This window comes from Pinus tabuliformis, chromosome Q (genome assembly GCF_031772625.1).
Source record: "Pinus tabuliformis cultivar Carrire ecotype Pingquan chromosome Q, CPIR1, whole genome shotgun sequence".
NCBI classification, from domain to species: domain Eukaryota; kingdom Viridiplantae; phylum Streptophyta; class Pinopsida; order Pinales; family Pinaceae; genus Pinus; species Pinus tabuliformis.
In genome coordinates, this window is record NC_142296.1 from 890,836,568 (window position 1) to 890,851,574 (window position 15,007).

A 15,007-nucleotide genomic window follows, 5' to 3' on the forward strand; every position below is an offset into this window, starting at 1 on the left:
TGCTAAATAATTTGGAGAGAACCTCATACATTTATTGATTATAATTTATGTTGGATATGTATGGAATTAGGTTGCCCTTAACTCCATCTTCACTATTAGGTTCATAGCCAATATTTTTGTTTCTCTAAATTCTTCTCTCTGTTTCACTTGCTTCATCTGTAGACTTCTTGATTTTTCCTTAAACAAGATCCAAAACTTTGTTCTTTTTGAGGATGAGATCTATCCTCTTTTTCCAGACCTTGTAGTTAGAGGCTCCTTCTAGTTTGTTTTCTCCCTTCATTGAGTTTTACATAGTTCATGTAGATAGTAGGCTTACCTCCTTATATTATCCTTCTTAATGACCTTCACTTGATCTCCTTTTCCTTAATAGATCTTCAACTCGCATTTTTTTCCTTTTTCACTTTAGCTCTGATACCATGTTAGAAAATCGGAAAGGCAGAAATATTTTCTTATGTTGATAGTTACTTGTGAAATATTATTTTTCTTATTAACTTCTTTATGTTCTTCCTTTATCTTTGTTTCATCAAGTAATTACCAAAACCAAAACACGAAGATCAATGGACACCATATGTAGGCACTTAGCCAAGGATAAAACCCCTTTATAGGGGAAAACCCTGTAAGAAACTCTTCCTTCAGTAGATTCAAATTAAGATAGACCAAGACCCTAGACTAAAATACCTTCCTCCTCTACCATGTCATCTCTTCCATCTGATAGATGATCTCTTCCAAAGTTACCAAGTGCTAACTTCTCAAATGTAGCTTCAACCCAGAATTTTGATCCCCAACTTCAAAACTTTGACCCAACTTTAGGACTATAGTTTCGATCTAGCAACTTCAGTAGCTCTAGCCTAGCAACTTCACAGCTTTGACCTTGATGCAGCTTCACAACTACAATGCAACTTCATAGCTTCTACGCTTCAATGTAGTGTCACAGCTTCAATGTAGTTTCCCAGCTTTGATGCAGCTTTAGAATTATGTTGCACGCGAGAGAGAGAGACCTAAAAACTTTGATTCCAACTTATTTCTTGAACTTCACACTTTTTCTTCTCCCAACTACTACAATTCGAACTTGTGAGAGATGTGCTTCCAAATGAGTCGAGTTGCTCCAATATATAATGAGTTTGTGAGGTCGAATTCCCTTATTGAGGTTGACTTGTCCTTTCTTGAAGCCGACTTGGTGGAGGAGGCCTAATTGACCTATTTCAAAATAAAATAAATTTCTTTCTTGACAAATAAATCCCAAGGGTCTTTTATAATGTGACATGGACAAGGACACTTGACATAAACCCTATAAGTCTTCAATGGAGACTTTAACCTAAAAACAATTGATCTAAGCATGAAACTCATGCTTTAATAAGTCAATTTCTTTAATAATAAAATTTATTTTTCTTTCTTTTGACAAATAAATTACATCATGACTCAAATATAATTATTAAAACTGACACTAGTTACATTATTGAATAGGTCCAACCATTACACATATTAGACCTTACAATTCGAAAACTTAGACGTCACGTGGTGGACTAGGTTAAGGTCCAATGGGACAAGTATAGACTAGGATATGCTACCTATGAGGACGCGGAGATTGTACATCGTGACTACCCCTCACTTTTTGAGCATATGTTATGCCCATCTTGACTTAGATAGCTCTAGAAATTCACCGTAGATCACCTGATAATGCAATATACTAAAGAAAAATACAAGATCTACTTCTACAACAAACTTGTGGAAGCTTAATCAAATTGAGCAAGATCAAATAGAACACATATAACTGAGAATGAGAAAGCAATCACACATCAACACATAAGAATACTTTGGGGAAAGCCTCAGCTAAGAACCACGATCTTTGTATTATCATACAAGTGGAAATATGTTCAGATTACACAAAGCATCAGCTCACAAGCTATCCTGCTCTCAGCACAATCGAACAATACAACTCACAGGCTGAATAGACACAAGATATGCCTTCCCTCATCCCTCCAAGCCTCCTATTTCCTTGCGCAGTTTTCCTTGGGGTCTAATGTTGCCCCCTGTGTGAATTGGCCTCATCACACACTCACCAAACCCAAAAGTAATTGTGCAATCTCCAAGGAATGAATTCCTTCTGCATGCAAGAGATATCCTCCATGGAATATTCCTACAACTGATAGTACATTGTCCCATAATCTGATCTCAACTGGGTCTCTATCTGAACTAACATGCATGAGTTATTTATGAGAGAATATTCAGTTATCTGAAGTGCAGCAGTTACATGCATGCATGCATTAACTAACTGAACTCACAATTAGTTCAACAAACTATTTGAACTAATCTAACTGGACTTAACTCGGTTAACTGAGCTAACTAATTACAACTCATCATTATCTCTTTAACTAAGGGATAAATTCCTCAATCAATGGGATAACTGTTGCATGTCCTGCCATAGACTTCATGTTTGATTTTCTCCAACTAATTAACTCAAGATGAATTAATTAATTATTAATCAAACAGCTGCTAAGAAAAAATTTGAATTTTAGTTCTCATTTTTAGTTCAAGCACTAACTAAAATAGGAAGGTATCCCCGAAATGCTATTTATGGCAGAGCTATTTTTAGCACTTCTATATTTAGCATTTCTTGTTGCTATTTTCAACACTCCCTCTCAACAATAAAGGGATTATCAGTAACCCCAATCCTATCTCTGTGGAACTCGAACTTGCATTTTGACAATGCCTTAGTCAAAATATATGCATCCTGCTCCTCGGTCGAAACATACAGCAACAACGTGATCCTCTTGACCACACAGTCTTGAAGATGGTGATACCAAATATCAATGTGCTTGGACCTGTCATGAAAAACTGGATTCTCAAAGAGTTTGATACAACTCTGATTATCGCAGTAGATCACAGTTTCATCCATCCTCTGACCAAACAATCCCACTAGAATCTTTCGCATCCAAATAGCCTCGCATGATGCTTGACTGGCAACCATGTATTCAGCCTCTGTTGAGCTAAGTTCAACTAACCTCTATTTCTTGATGTACCAGGAAACTGCAGTTGAACCAAGGTTGAAGATTCCTCCAGAAGTGCTCTTTCGGTCTGATGGACTCCCTGCCCAATCCGCATCTGTGAAGCCCTAAAGCTTCACTCCCTCTATCCGTCTGTACCAAAATCCATAATAAGATGTGCCTCTGAGGTATCTCAGCACATGCTTCGCTACCTTCCAAAACAGCTTGGTAGGCTGCACCATAGCTTGACTCAGCTGGTTCACCGTAAAGCATAATTCTGGTCGTGTGTTCACTAGATACATAAGTGAACCCACAAGTTTCCGATAAACAGTAGCAGCTACTACCTCACCTGAAGTAGCATTCTCCTTCCTCCAGTTCCCAGCTAGAAGAGTCTGAATGGGCTTGCACTTCTCCATGTGGAACTGCCTGAGTATCTCATTGGCATACTTGCATTGAGACACAAAAACTTCCCCATCATTCTGCCACACCTCCATGCCTATAAAGTAGTGCATAAGACCCTTGTCTTTCATTTTGAACTATCTTGCAAGGTCCTCCTTGCAATACTGGATCAGCTGATCATCACCTGTCAAAATCATATCATCGACATAAAGAACAATGATCAATGGCTTACTTTCTACCATGATGTGGTAAAGGTTCGCATCTGCTTCACTCTTGGTGAAGCCCAACCCAGTGAAATAGTTGTCGATCCTAGTGTACCAAGCATGGGGTGCTTGCTTCAGCCCATACAAAGCCCTCTTGAGTCAGCACACATGCGATTCACGATCAAAGGTCTCAAAACCTTCTGGCTGCTCAATGTACACCTCCTCCTCAATCTTCCCATTGAGGAATGTTGTCTTCACGTCCATCTGATGGATCTGCCAACCCATCTAAGTTGATAGTGCCAACATCGATATGATAGATGAGTACCTTGTTCAGGAGCAAAGGTCTCATCATAGTCGATCCCCTCGACCTGTGAGAAACCACGGGCAACAAACCTTGCCTTATGTTTCTCAACACTGCCATCAGCTACATGCTTTACCTTGTAAATCCATCTGGAACTCAGCACTGATTTGCCCTGAGGTCTTGGGACAACATCCCAAACACAGTTTCGAACGATGGAGTCGTACTCCTCCACCATTGCATCAACCCAGACTGGTTGTTGCACTGCCTCCTCGAATGAAGAAGGCTCGGACTCTACACACTCCCCAACCAGGGCCATGTAACCAGTGTACCTCTCAGGTGACCTCCTCTGTCTGCGCTGAGAAGATGGTTGTCCCACATTATCCCGCACATCCAACATCAACCTGTCAACTTCCCTTGAGCATTTCCGCCCATCTCTAGAAGACTCAGCATGAGTGGATGTCTCCACTCCCGGATCCTCTACATGCGGCTACTTCGCATCAATCTGAGGCTCCTCCTCCTTAGGAATTGAAAGTTCCTCCTCTACATGCAACTTGAGCTCCCTCTCAAGTGATACTTGCATGGCTTTCTGCTCATCGAACTTCAGATCTTTGTTAACCACTTTCCTCTGACCGGTAGGCAGGAACACCCGATAGTTGTGGGGTGTATCCATGTACCCCACAAGTATTCCCAACTCAACTTTTGGATCTAGCTTCTTCCAGGCATCTTTGGTCACATGGCAATAAATTGATGATCCAAAGATTCGGAAGTGACTCACATCTGGTCGCTTCCCGGAAAAGGCCTACATAGGTGTCTTCATTCCCAGTATACGGTGCGGGCTTCTGTTCTACAAGTATATTGTTGTATTGCATGCCTCGGCCCACAAATGCAGTGGTAGGCTTTGGTCATGCAACATCGCTTGAGCTGCTCCCACAATCGATCGGTTCTTCCTTTCGGCCACCCCATTCTGTTGTGGGTTATAGGGTGTCGTCAACTCCCATTTAATTCCTTTTGTAGCGCAGAATTCCTTAAACTATTGGAGACATACTCTCCACCATTTTCACAATGCAAGGCTTTTATTTTATTTCCAGATTCTTTTTCTACCAAGGCTTTAAACTCACAAAACCTTAAGAAGGTCTGATCCTTCTTTTGCATAAAGTAGATCCAACATCTACGAGAAAAATCATCAATAAAAATAACATAGTACCTTTGTTTAACAATGGAGGCTGTAGAGAATGGTCCACAAACATCTGTGTGAACTCGCTCCAAGATTGCTCTAGCTCTACTGTCTTGATCCGAAAGGAAGATTTCGCATACTTACCCAAGGTACAACCTTTGCATGTATTCGTTTGCTCCAGTTTTCCCTTGGGAAGTCCAGTAGAAATTCGTTGCATGATCTTCAGGGCTCCATGGTGGAAGTGGCCAAATCTTCTATGCCATAGCTCTCCAACATCTTGGCTCTGCACCATCTCAGCTTTGGAACTCAATACAGCACAGTCGTCTACCTCCAGCTTGTAGATATTCTTTACTCGAATCTCAATTCACTTGGTTTGTCCAGTGTCGATATGCCTCAAGAATACCTTTCCTTTACTAAAGAATACATCATAGCCTTTATCTTCTAGCATAGCAATGGACACAAGATTCTTCTTCAGACCTGGTACATTCTTTACATCAGTCGGGGTGAGAGGAGCTCCATGCTCCCTCTGAAACACAATCGTACCTTCACCTGAAACACAGTACTTTCCATCATTTCCCATCTCAATCCGCATTTGGAGATCCTTCTCCTCCAAGGTACTAAAAATATTCTTGTCACCTAACATGTGGAATGAAGCTCCACTATCCAGGTACCAAAGACATCCCACCATGGATGAAACCATGCATGCGATAAGAGAGAAATCCAAATCAAACTGTGAGGCTAGTGCCTCACCATCAAATCCCTTCTTGGATTTCTTTTGTGGACAATTTGTAGCATAATGGCCCACCTCATGACAATGAAAGCATCACACTTTCGGTTTGTCAAACTTCTTCCCACCATGGGAAGAACAGGATTTAGAATGGGATGCCTTCCCTTTCCCCTTCCTCGCCTTACTCGCTAAGGCTAGATTTTCCTCATCATCTTGCTTTGATGAGGATCCATCTTTGGTGCTTCTTATCTCCTCTTGCATCAGATCCGACCAAAGTCATTCCCAATTTGGCAGTTTTTCTCTTCCATTTACCGAGTCTTGGTAGCTATTCTAGCTCTTAGGAAGATCGAGGAGCGGAAGACTCATCATGTCATCATCGGCTGTCATGATCCCTACACTTCCAAGCTCATCCCTGCAGGTGGTGAGCTTTTTCAGATATGTAGAGATCGTGTCGCCCTTTTCATACTTGATTTCCCGAAGCTTGTCTTTCAGCGCCAGCTTCCTCTGATCGCTGCTATTCTGATATAGATCTTTCAATGTTTTCCACATCAAAAACGGTGTCTCCTTCCCATGGAGACTCGAGACTATGTGGTCTCGAACTCCCTCCAAAAGGATTCTCCTTGCTCTAGCCACACATTTCTTCCATTCCGCCAAATTTGTAGCATTAGCTGTTGCCGACTTGGGGACGTCTTGATCAATAAGTCCTTCAGAACTTTGTCCTCTAATACTGCTTCCATGCGATCCTTCTAGGCTATATAATTCAAGCTGCCATCAAGGGCATACTCGAGTCTTAAACCGTTGAACACCATTGGTGAAATTGAGATGTGATAAGAACTCGATTTCTATATTCAGGAAGCTCGAACTTCGAACTTCTCCCTTCTTGTATATTGTTTTTGGCTTTGATCACCTTTGCTCTGATACCATGTAGAAATTCATCGTAGATCACCTGATAATGCAATATACTAAATCAAAATACAAGATCTACTTCTACAACAAACTTGCGGAAGCTTAATCGAATTGAGCAAGATCAAATATAACACATATAATTGAGAATGAGAAAGCATCACACATGAACACAGAAGAATACTCTGGGGAAAGCCTCAGCTAAAAACCCCAATCTCTGTATTATCATACAAGTGGAAATATGTTTAGATTACACAAAGCATTAGCTCACAAGCTATCCTGCTCTTAGCACAATCGAACAATACAACTCACAGACTGAATAGACACAAGATATGCCTTCCCTCAGCCCTCCAAGCCTCCTATTTCCTTGCGCAGTTTTCCTTGGGGTCAAATGTTGCCACCTGTGTGAATTGGCATCATCACACACTCACCAAACCCAAAGTAACTGCGCAATCTCTAAGGAATGAATTCCTTCTACATGCAAGATATATCCTCTATGGAATAATCCTGCAACTGATAGTACATTGTCCCATCATCTGATCTCAACTGGGTCTCTGTCTGAACTGACATGCATGAGTTATTTATGAGAGAATATTCAGTTATCTGAAGTGCAGCAGTTACATGCATGCATGCATTAACTAACTGAACTCACAATTAGTTCAACAAACTATTTGAACTAATCTAACTGAACTTAACTCAGTTAATTGAGCTACCTAATTACAACTCATCCTTATCTCTTTAACTAAGGGATAAATTCCTCAATCAACAGGATAACTGTTGCATGTCCTCACATAGACTTCATGTTTGATTTTCTCCAACTAATTAACTTAAGATGAATTAATTAATTATTAATCAAACAGTTGCTAAGAACAAATTTGAATTTTACTTCTCATTTTTAGTTCAGGGACTAACTAAAATATGAAGGTATCCCGGAAAGCTATTTATGGCAGTGCTATTTTTAACACTTCTATATTTAGCATTTCTTATTGCTATTTTCAACAATAGCTACCTATCTTAAGACTCTATTTGTAGTTTCATGTTGTTTTATTTATGAACGCTCTGTAATATTGATGCATTTTAGTTGGACATATGAAATTACTTGTATAAATCATTTGATGGTTTAGGTATTGTTGATTAAAATATTTGATGTATGATCCACCTTATGTACAACTTACTTGGTTAGGATTTAACTAGCGTGAGAATTAATCGGAATTATTGTTGTTTGATGTATGGCTAACAGGATATGATTTATCTAATGAATGACTTATCGAAGTTATGACTTATCTAATGCAAGATTTATTTCTAGTATGTTATTATGAAGTACAAAATTGGCACATGGATACTAGACTTAGTAACATGATGATTAAGATCATTTATCGATATATTTTGTTGTTATGTATATGCATGAATGAGAACTAACGTGTAGATTGAAAAGAACTATATGATAACCAATATCTATGCTTCTGATAGGGCAATGTTGAGACATCCAGTGAGGAATGGTATTATGTACATTGTTCTACTACATTTTGTATCTACTTGATATGCACTATTATGACATGGGTAAAATGTAAATAGCAAGTTACAAGACTACCTGAATTGATTATTCAATGACAAGTATCCAACCAGCATTGTAGTGTGGTCCATATTAGGTTGTTGACCCTAGTTTTGAGGAGGGGTGTAGGCATTTCCCATCGTGTAAACTCCAAGCATGGAATCGTTGGAGGTTAGTGATGGACATGCTCCCCTAAATGTATGTTGATGATTTCCAATTGCTTGTTAGGGAAGTTAGATCGATATAGTCAACACTTCTACCATATTGGTTTTATTAGTGTTTAGATCGGTATAGTCGATGCCACAGTATATTGCAGCAGAGGATGGATAGAATGTCAGTAGAAGTAGGTTAGGGAGGATAGGAAGCTATAGGTTAGTTGGATACTCTTGATGGGAAGTGGTATCATTGGTTGACTTACTTAATTTGACTATTATATCTCTCTCTATTTTGTTATGCCTTATTGTCAAACTTCTTTCGAACTCCTGGTGTCCTTTTCACTCTAAAGTCGGGACAAAGTTTTATAAAGGACGGGTGTATGTAATTCCCTACTTTATCCTATCATGCTAATTTTGATGGGTGTTTAATTAATCTAAAAATATTGACTTATATGTATTATGTAATATTGGTATATACCTACACTTTTGAATCTGTAATTTCTTTTACTGATATGTCTTTTATTATTTGTTATTATTCACTTACCAAGGTGTCTTCTCAAATTTACTTTTGAATAAGATATGGTATTCTCCAATTTATTTTTAAATCAAATATCCATATTTCTATTCCCAAGGTGTATTTTCAAATTTACTTTTGGATAAGATATGGTAAGGAAAGTCAAGGTCATTAAATTAAAAGGATGAGGAAGTGGTCATGACATTAATGGTAAGTTGTTGAGGTGGATGAGAGGAAGAGACATAAATGGAAGGAGGATGAGAGGAGAAGGGGGGGAGATCCTTGTTCTTAATTTTTGAATTGGAGGATTTTATTTTGGGGGGAAGAGGAATGTGGAGAAGAAGGAGAGAATGGAGAGAAAAATGAAATAACCCAAACTTGGATCCATTGGAGAGTGTTGGTTTTAACTTAGACACACTACAGATGGTTGGACTTAGGCTCGGACGGCTAGGGAACCTGTGGAAGTTACCTGGGATAGGGAATCATTCCTAGTTGGTTGGGAGGTAAATTTAGTCGGGTAACCCATCAGGACCATGCCAACATAGTCAAGAGCATCCCAACCAAGCCACTAGAACAAGTATTCTTCCATTGTTGTTTTATTTATGTAAATTGTTTCAAATGAATTTTCTTAGATGTTTAATATGTTGTAAGTCAAAATTTACTTGCATTTTATCATCAAATAAATGTTGAGTTATAAATAGGTTACTTTCCTTCTTATTGTTTTTAAATTAAATGATACATTTGACTTAGTTAGAATACCTAGATTAGGTCACCACATATGGTATCAAACCCAGATTCAAAATCTCGACCATAAATCCCATCAACATTCTTTTTGTACTATTTTGTAGACATTGAGACATGCGAAGACATATGCCTTATAAAATGGCTATTATGATTCAAAATATGGAACCTAACTAATTGTTTCCAATAAGAAATAAAATAAATCTAACAATGACAAGTATTATATCATGTTGATGTGAAGACAAGGAGTCTGAGATTAATAGGGAGTCAAACTTCCTCTAGAGATAAGTATTTAACATCTTGATTATTACAAATGCTATTATCTTTATATCTTGTCTCCTTGTTCTTCATAAGTCTTATAACCAAAGTTATAGGTCGAGGAAAGTTCTATTTAAAACTTTAATAAGCATATTGAAGACTTGAAGGAACGTGGCATAGCATGAAAATTGTAAAGAAAGGAGCAAAGGACTATCAGATGGAAAGAAGAGGATGTAAAGATCTTGATGATTATGATAATGAAGCTTGTTGATTGGTTCGTTCCAAATTGATGATTGTAAACTGAACATCATGAAGAATAACCCTAGTACTATATGAAGATAGACCTTGAAAAAGGATGTTGTAACATAAGGAGAAAGCAACATAGCTTAACATCTTAACGAAAAAAGTCATCATGAATTGCACTAGTAATAGCTTAGAAGAATATATGGAAAAAATGTGTACACTACCAAGGCGAAAAGGGTAGCAGACATGAGATATTTGGTTGATCATGATAGTTTTGATGTTAATCTAGAAGAAGTTCACTTTCCCAATTGGATAGAAAAACCTACAATTAAGATGTGCTTTGTTTGGTTTGACAAAACACTTTTGATGACGAAGATACTACAAATGATGGTTGATGGAAAGTGATAAATAAGGTTGATGGCAAGAACCCTGTCACGAAGATGGATTTAGGAAGAGTTTGGCTCCACAAAATCCAAGAAGGTCGAAGCTCAATAAAAATATGATGATGCAAGAAGAAGGAGCCTTATGACTACTACATAAAGATCTTCACGAGAGAACATGTCGCTGATGAATGAGACAAAATGAAGCTTATGGTTAAGCCTCCTTGATTAAGAGGGAATGAGGATTACCTCCCTGATTAAGAGGGATTGTTGAGGGACATTGTATTCTCCATGTGTCATGCACTGGACTAGGACTAATAGTCGTAAGTCTTAGTGAAGGAACTAGTAGGGGCAATGGAGGATTGGATAAGTATCTAGGGACCAGTACTCCTTAAATATTTTAATCCAAGGTAGGAAGTAGCCATGTGGACCGACACTCTTTGAGGATCAAACAGGGTATCCAAGATAAGAGTGGTCGAAGAGGACCAATATTATTTGAAGATTATAAATCTAAGATAAGAATAGTCCTAAAAGAACATACCAGGTGAACACCCAGATGGGGTATGTGCCTTAAGTGGCTATGGTTGTGTCCATTTGTATGCGTCCCAACATTGTGATATTAAAGAGCCCTAGACGTAGTCAACTAAAGAGCCCTAGATGCGGTCTTATGAGGAGATCCATTCGCAGGTTAGAAGAGACTTATACGCAACTCAAAGAAACCCCTATATGTTGTCAAGAGGGAGACATATTCGCAGCTCAAGGAGGAAGCCTAGCCACTGTCCAAACAGGGAGATCTAGCCACAGTAAAGGAGGCCTATGCACAGCTGAAGGAGAAGCCCTAATGTGTTGTCCTAAAAGTGCCCTAGCCGCAGGTCAAAGGTGCCTTAATCTTAGGCAATAATCTGATGTAAAGGGAGCTCCTAAACACAACTAAAGGGAGTCCCTAATCCGCAGTCATAAAGGAGACTAGAACATTGTCAAGGGTGGTCCTACTTGCTGTCAAGAAAGCTCCAATACGCAGCAAATAGGTAGCCCTAATTCACTGTCCCAAGAGGCCCTAAATCTGTTGTCCTAAGAAGCTCTATATTCGCAATCAAAGAAGCCTAAATCCACTATCAATGGAGCCCTAATACTCAGCCATGTAAAGACCCTAAGACGCAACACAGGTAGCCTTAGAACGCAGCAAGAAAGTGTCTTAAAGGTACAAGAATGGACATTGTGTTTGCTATAGGTGTCTATGTGATAAAGGAAGACTGAAGGGATGAAGAGGAGGCTATGTATCTTGCTAGAAGGCTGAGGATAAAGGGAGTTGTTTGAGAGCTCATAAAGGATGGAACAGTCCTCCACAAAGGTTGCCTCAGACCTGTTCTAAGGGTTGTATAATGCTTCTGTAATAAGAGATGGACAGTGCCATTTTCAAAGGTTAGAAGTATTGCATTAAGGATCAGTCAGCTAAGAAAGGAGCAGAGTGGTGGTGTAATCATCTTGGAGAACTAGTTGAAGAATGAAGATTGAGGAGCTACACATCTAGATGCAGCAGTTATATGCAGCATGACAGTTAGTGGACAGTATGCACAGCAACATGTAATGATTGCAGCATAGTGATGAAAGTATGTACAACAACATGTATAGGTACAACTGTTGCATAGTGGAGGTAGTGTGTACAACAACATGTATGGGTACAACCATGACTGGTTGCATTTCCGTGACAAGAGCAACTCAGTGAATGGGTGCAGCATGATGACGAGATGTAGCATGATGGAGAATTAGTTGAAGCAGCTTTTCTTCAACTGATCTCATGTATCATCTTCTTAGAGATGATCTATGCTCTTATCTAGATAAGTCAAAGTGTTGACTTCTGTTGTAAATGTACTATCTCTCTCTCTCTTTGTGTTCAACTATTAAAGAACATATAAGAAGAATTGATCAAGGGTTCCCCACATTAGGGTTTGTCCCTGGCTAGCGCCACATCTTGTGTCCTCTTGTCTTGGTTTGTCTTCTGCGATTTATGTTTATGTTCTATCTACAGTTTACTCTAATGTTGATGTGATTGCTAATCTGGAAAGATATGTGAAAATTGAAATAAATTTCTCTAAGCATAAAACGTACCTAAAATTAACATAAAGATCTTCATGAGAGAACATGACGCTGATGAATGAGACAAAATGAAGCTTATGGTTAAGCCTCCTTGATTAAGAGGGAATGAGGATTACCTCCCTGATTAAGAGGGATTGTTGAGGGACATTGTATTCTCCACGTGTCATGCACTAGACTAGGACTAATAGTCGTAAGTCTTAGTGAAGGAACTAGTAGGGGCAATGGAGGATTGGATAAGTATCTAGGGACCAGTACTCCTTAAATATTTTAATCCAAGGTAGGAAGTAGTCCTATGGACCGACACTCTTTGAGGATCAAACAAGGTATCCAAGATAAGAGTGGTTGAAGAGGACCAATATTATTTGAAGAGTATAAATCCAAGATAAGAATAGTCCTAAAAGAACATACCAGGTGAACATCCAAATGGGGTATGTGCCTTAAGTGGCTATGGTTGTGTCCATTTGAATGCCTCCCAACATTGTGATCTAATCTAGTGGAGAGATAGGGCTTGTTAGTCAAGGCCTTGCTATATTACTATGCTAACAATGCTTATCATGATGTTGATGCTTAATATGACTTATCAATCCAACTCTTCTTATGAGAATATTTCAATTTAAGAGTAACATTATACCTTGTTGTGTAATTATGAATACCTTCCTAGTTAAGAGGGAGTGTTGAATAATGTACTCCATAATTATCATTGTACTTGTATCATCATGTATTTTATGTAAAAAGAAAAAAGAAGAAAAATATTTGTGTTATTATTATTTTATTAGATAAGCATGCTCTTCATGCTTCTAGGATTTGTTGAGTCAAAGATTCAAAGTCCTATATGGGCCTATTGTAAAGAAAAAGGAAAAAAAAATGAAAAATGTAATTTGGGCAAATTTACTTCAAGAATTCAATTCGGCCCTCTTAATGTCAAGTCGGCTCAATGAAAAGTTGTATTTTTGCATATGAGAACAAGTTTATATAGGCATGCATCCTTCTCCATTTGGGCAAGCGAATTTTCAATGATTTTTGTGATGAAGCTATGAAGTGGAAGATGTGAAGTTATGAGGTTATATGTCTACAAGAGTCAATGAGTTTCTAAGGCTACATATCTGAAAAGATGTGAGCTTCTTGGGCTACTAAAGATGTGAATCAATGTAAATTTTCTAAGCAACAAAAGGACTAAAACAAGAGCAAATTTTCTGTGGAATTTTGGAGGGCTTGACTTGGCTTCTTGAAGGACTGAAATCTTGACATTGTCTTGGGTCTTGGATATCTCACTTTGATCTGATTCTATAATAAGATAATCTTTCTGGGTTATCCCCTTGGAGGGGTTTTACCCTGGCTTGCAGCCTATATCTTGTGTTCATTTTTTTCTTGTGCTCTTCATGTTTATGTTTTGATAATTTTTTGATGAAAGAAATATAATAAATATTAATAGAAAAGCCAACAAACTTCACAACCAATTATTAGAAGATGAGAAATCTACCCTAACTCATAAGCCTCTCAATTTCTCAACAACAAGGAATTCTGGTGTAGGGAAGACAATGACCAATTTGCAGATGTGTATGCATGCCCAGGATGCAAGATGATATAGCTAGGTTCATAAGAGAATGCATGTTTTGTTGTACCAACAATCCCAATAACAGAAAATAGGGTCTATACAATCCCTTGATTGTACCCACTCGTCCTTGGGAAAAAATTTCTATGGACCTTGTGGGAGTTTTATCAAAAATTAGGAAGAGACATGACTACCTCTTCATGGTAATTGACAAGTTTACAAAAAAGTGTTCTAATGCCCTATAAAAATACCATCAGAAAGGCAAAAGTAGCAAACGTGTTCTTTGGATAGTTTTGGGTGCAACTTGTGATACCAAGGAGCATCACTTCAAACAAAGACGCATGATTTCTCAGTGCATTTTGGACTATGTCGTGGAAGATGGACACGAAGTTGAAAAGGTCTACAACATTTCATCCACAAATAGATGAGAAAACAACAGTAGTCAACAAAACTTGGATGTAGATTTTGATGGGCTTCAATTAAAAATATTTGCAAACTTGGAATGAAAATCTAGCATGTATACAACACCCTTATCATGGAGTAATCCACACTTCAAATGGTAAGTCCCCACTTGAAACTTGTTTCAGATATTTTCCACCTTCACCTTTGATATTGCATATGGGTAGCAAGGAGGGGTGAGGGATGATCTCATCAAGGATGCCTTGAGGGCGAAAAAATTTGTTGAGAAGATCAGGCAGATCCATATACAACTACAAGAGAAGTTGCAAAAGTCATAGGAAAAATACAAGGCCATACATGATCAAATAGAAAAGAGAAGTCATTCTAGGCGGGAGATAATGCCTATAAACTCACTCTACACCCAT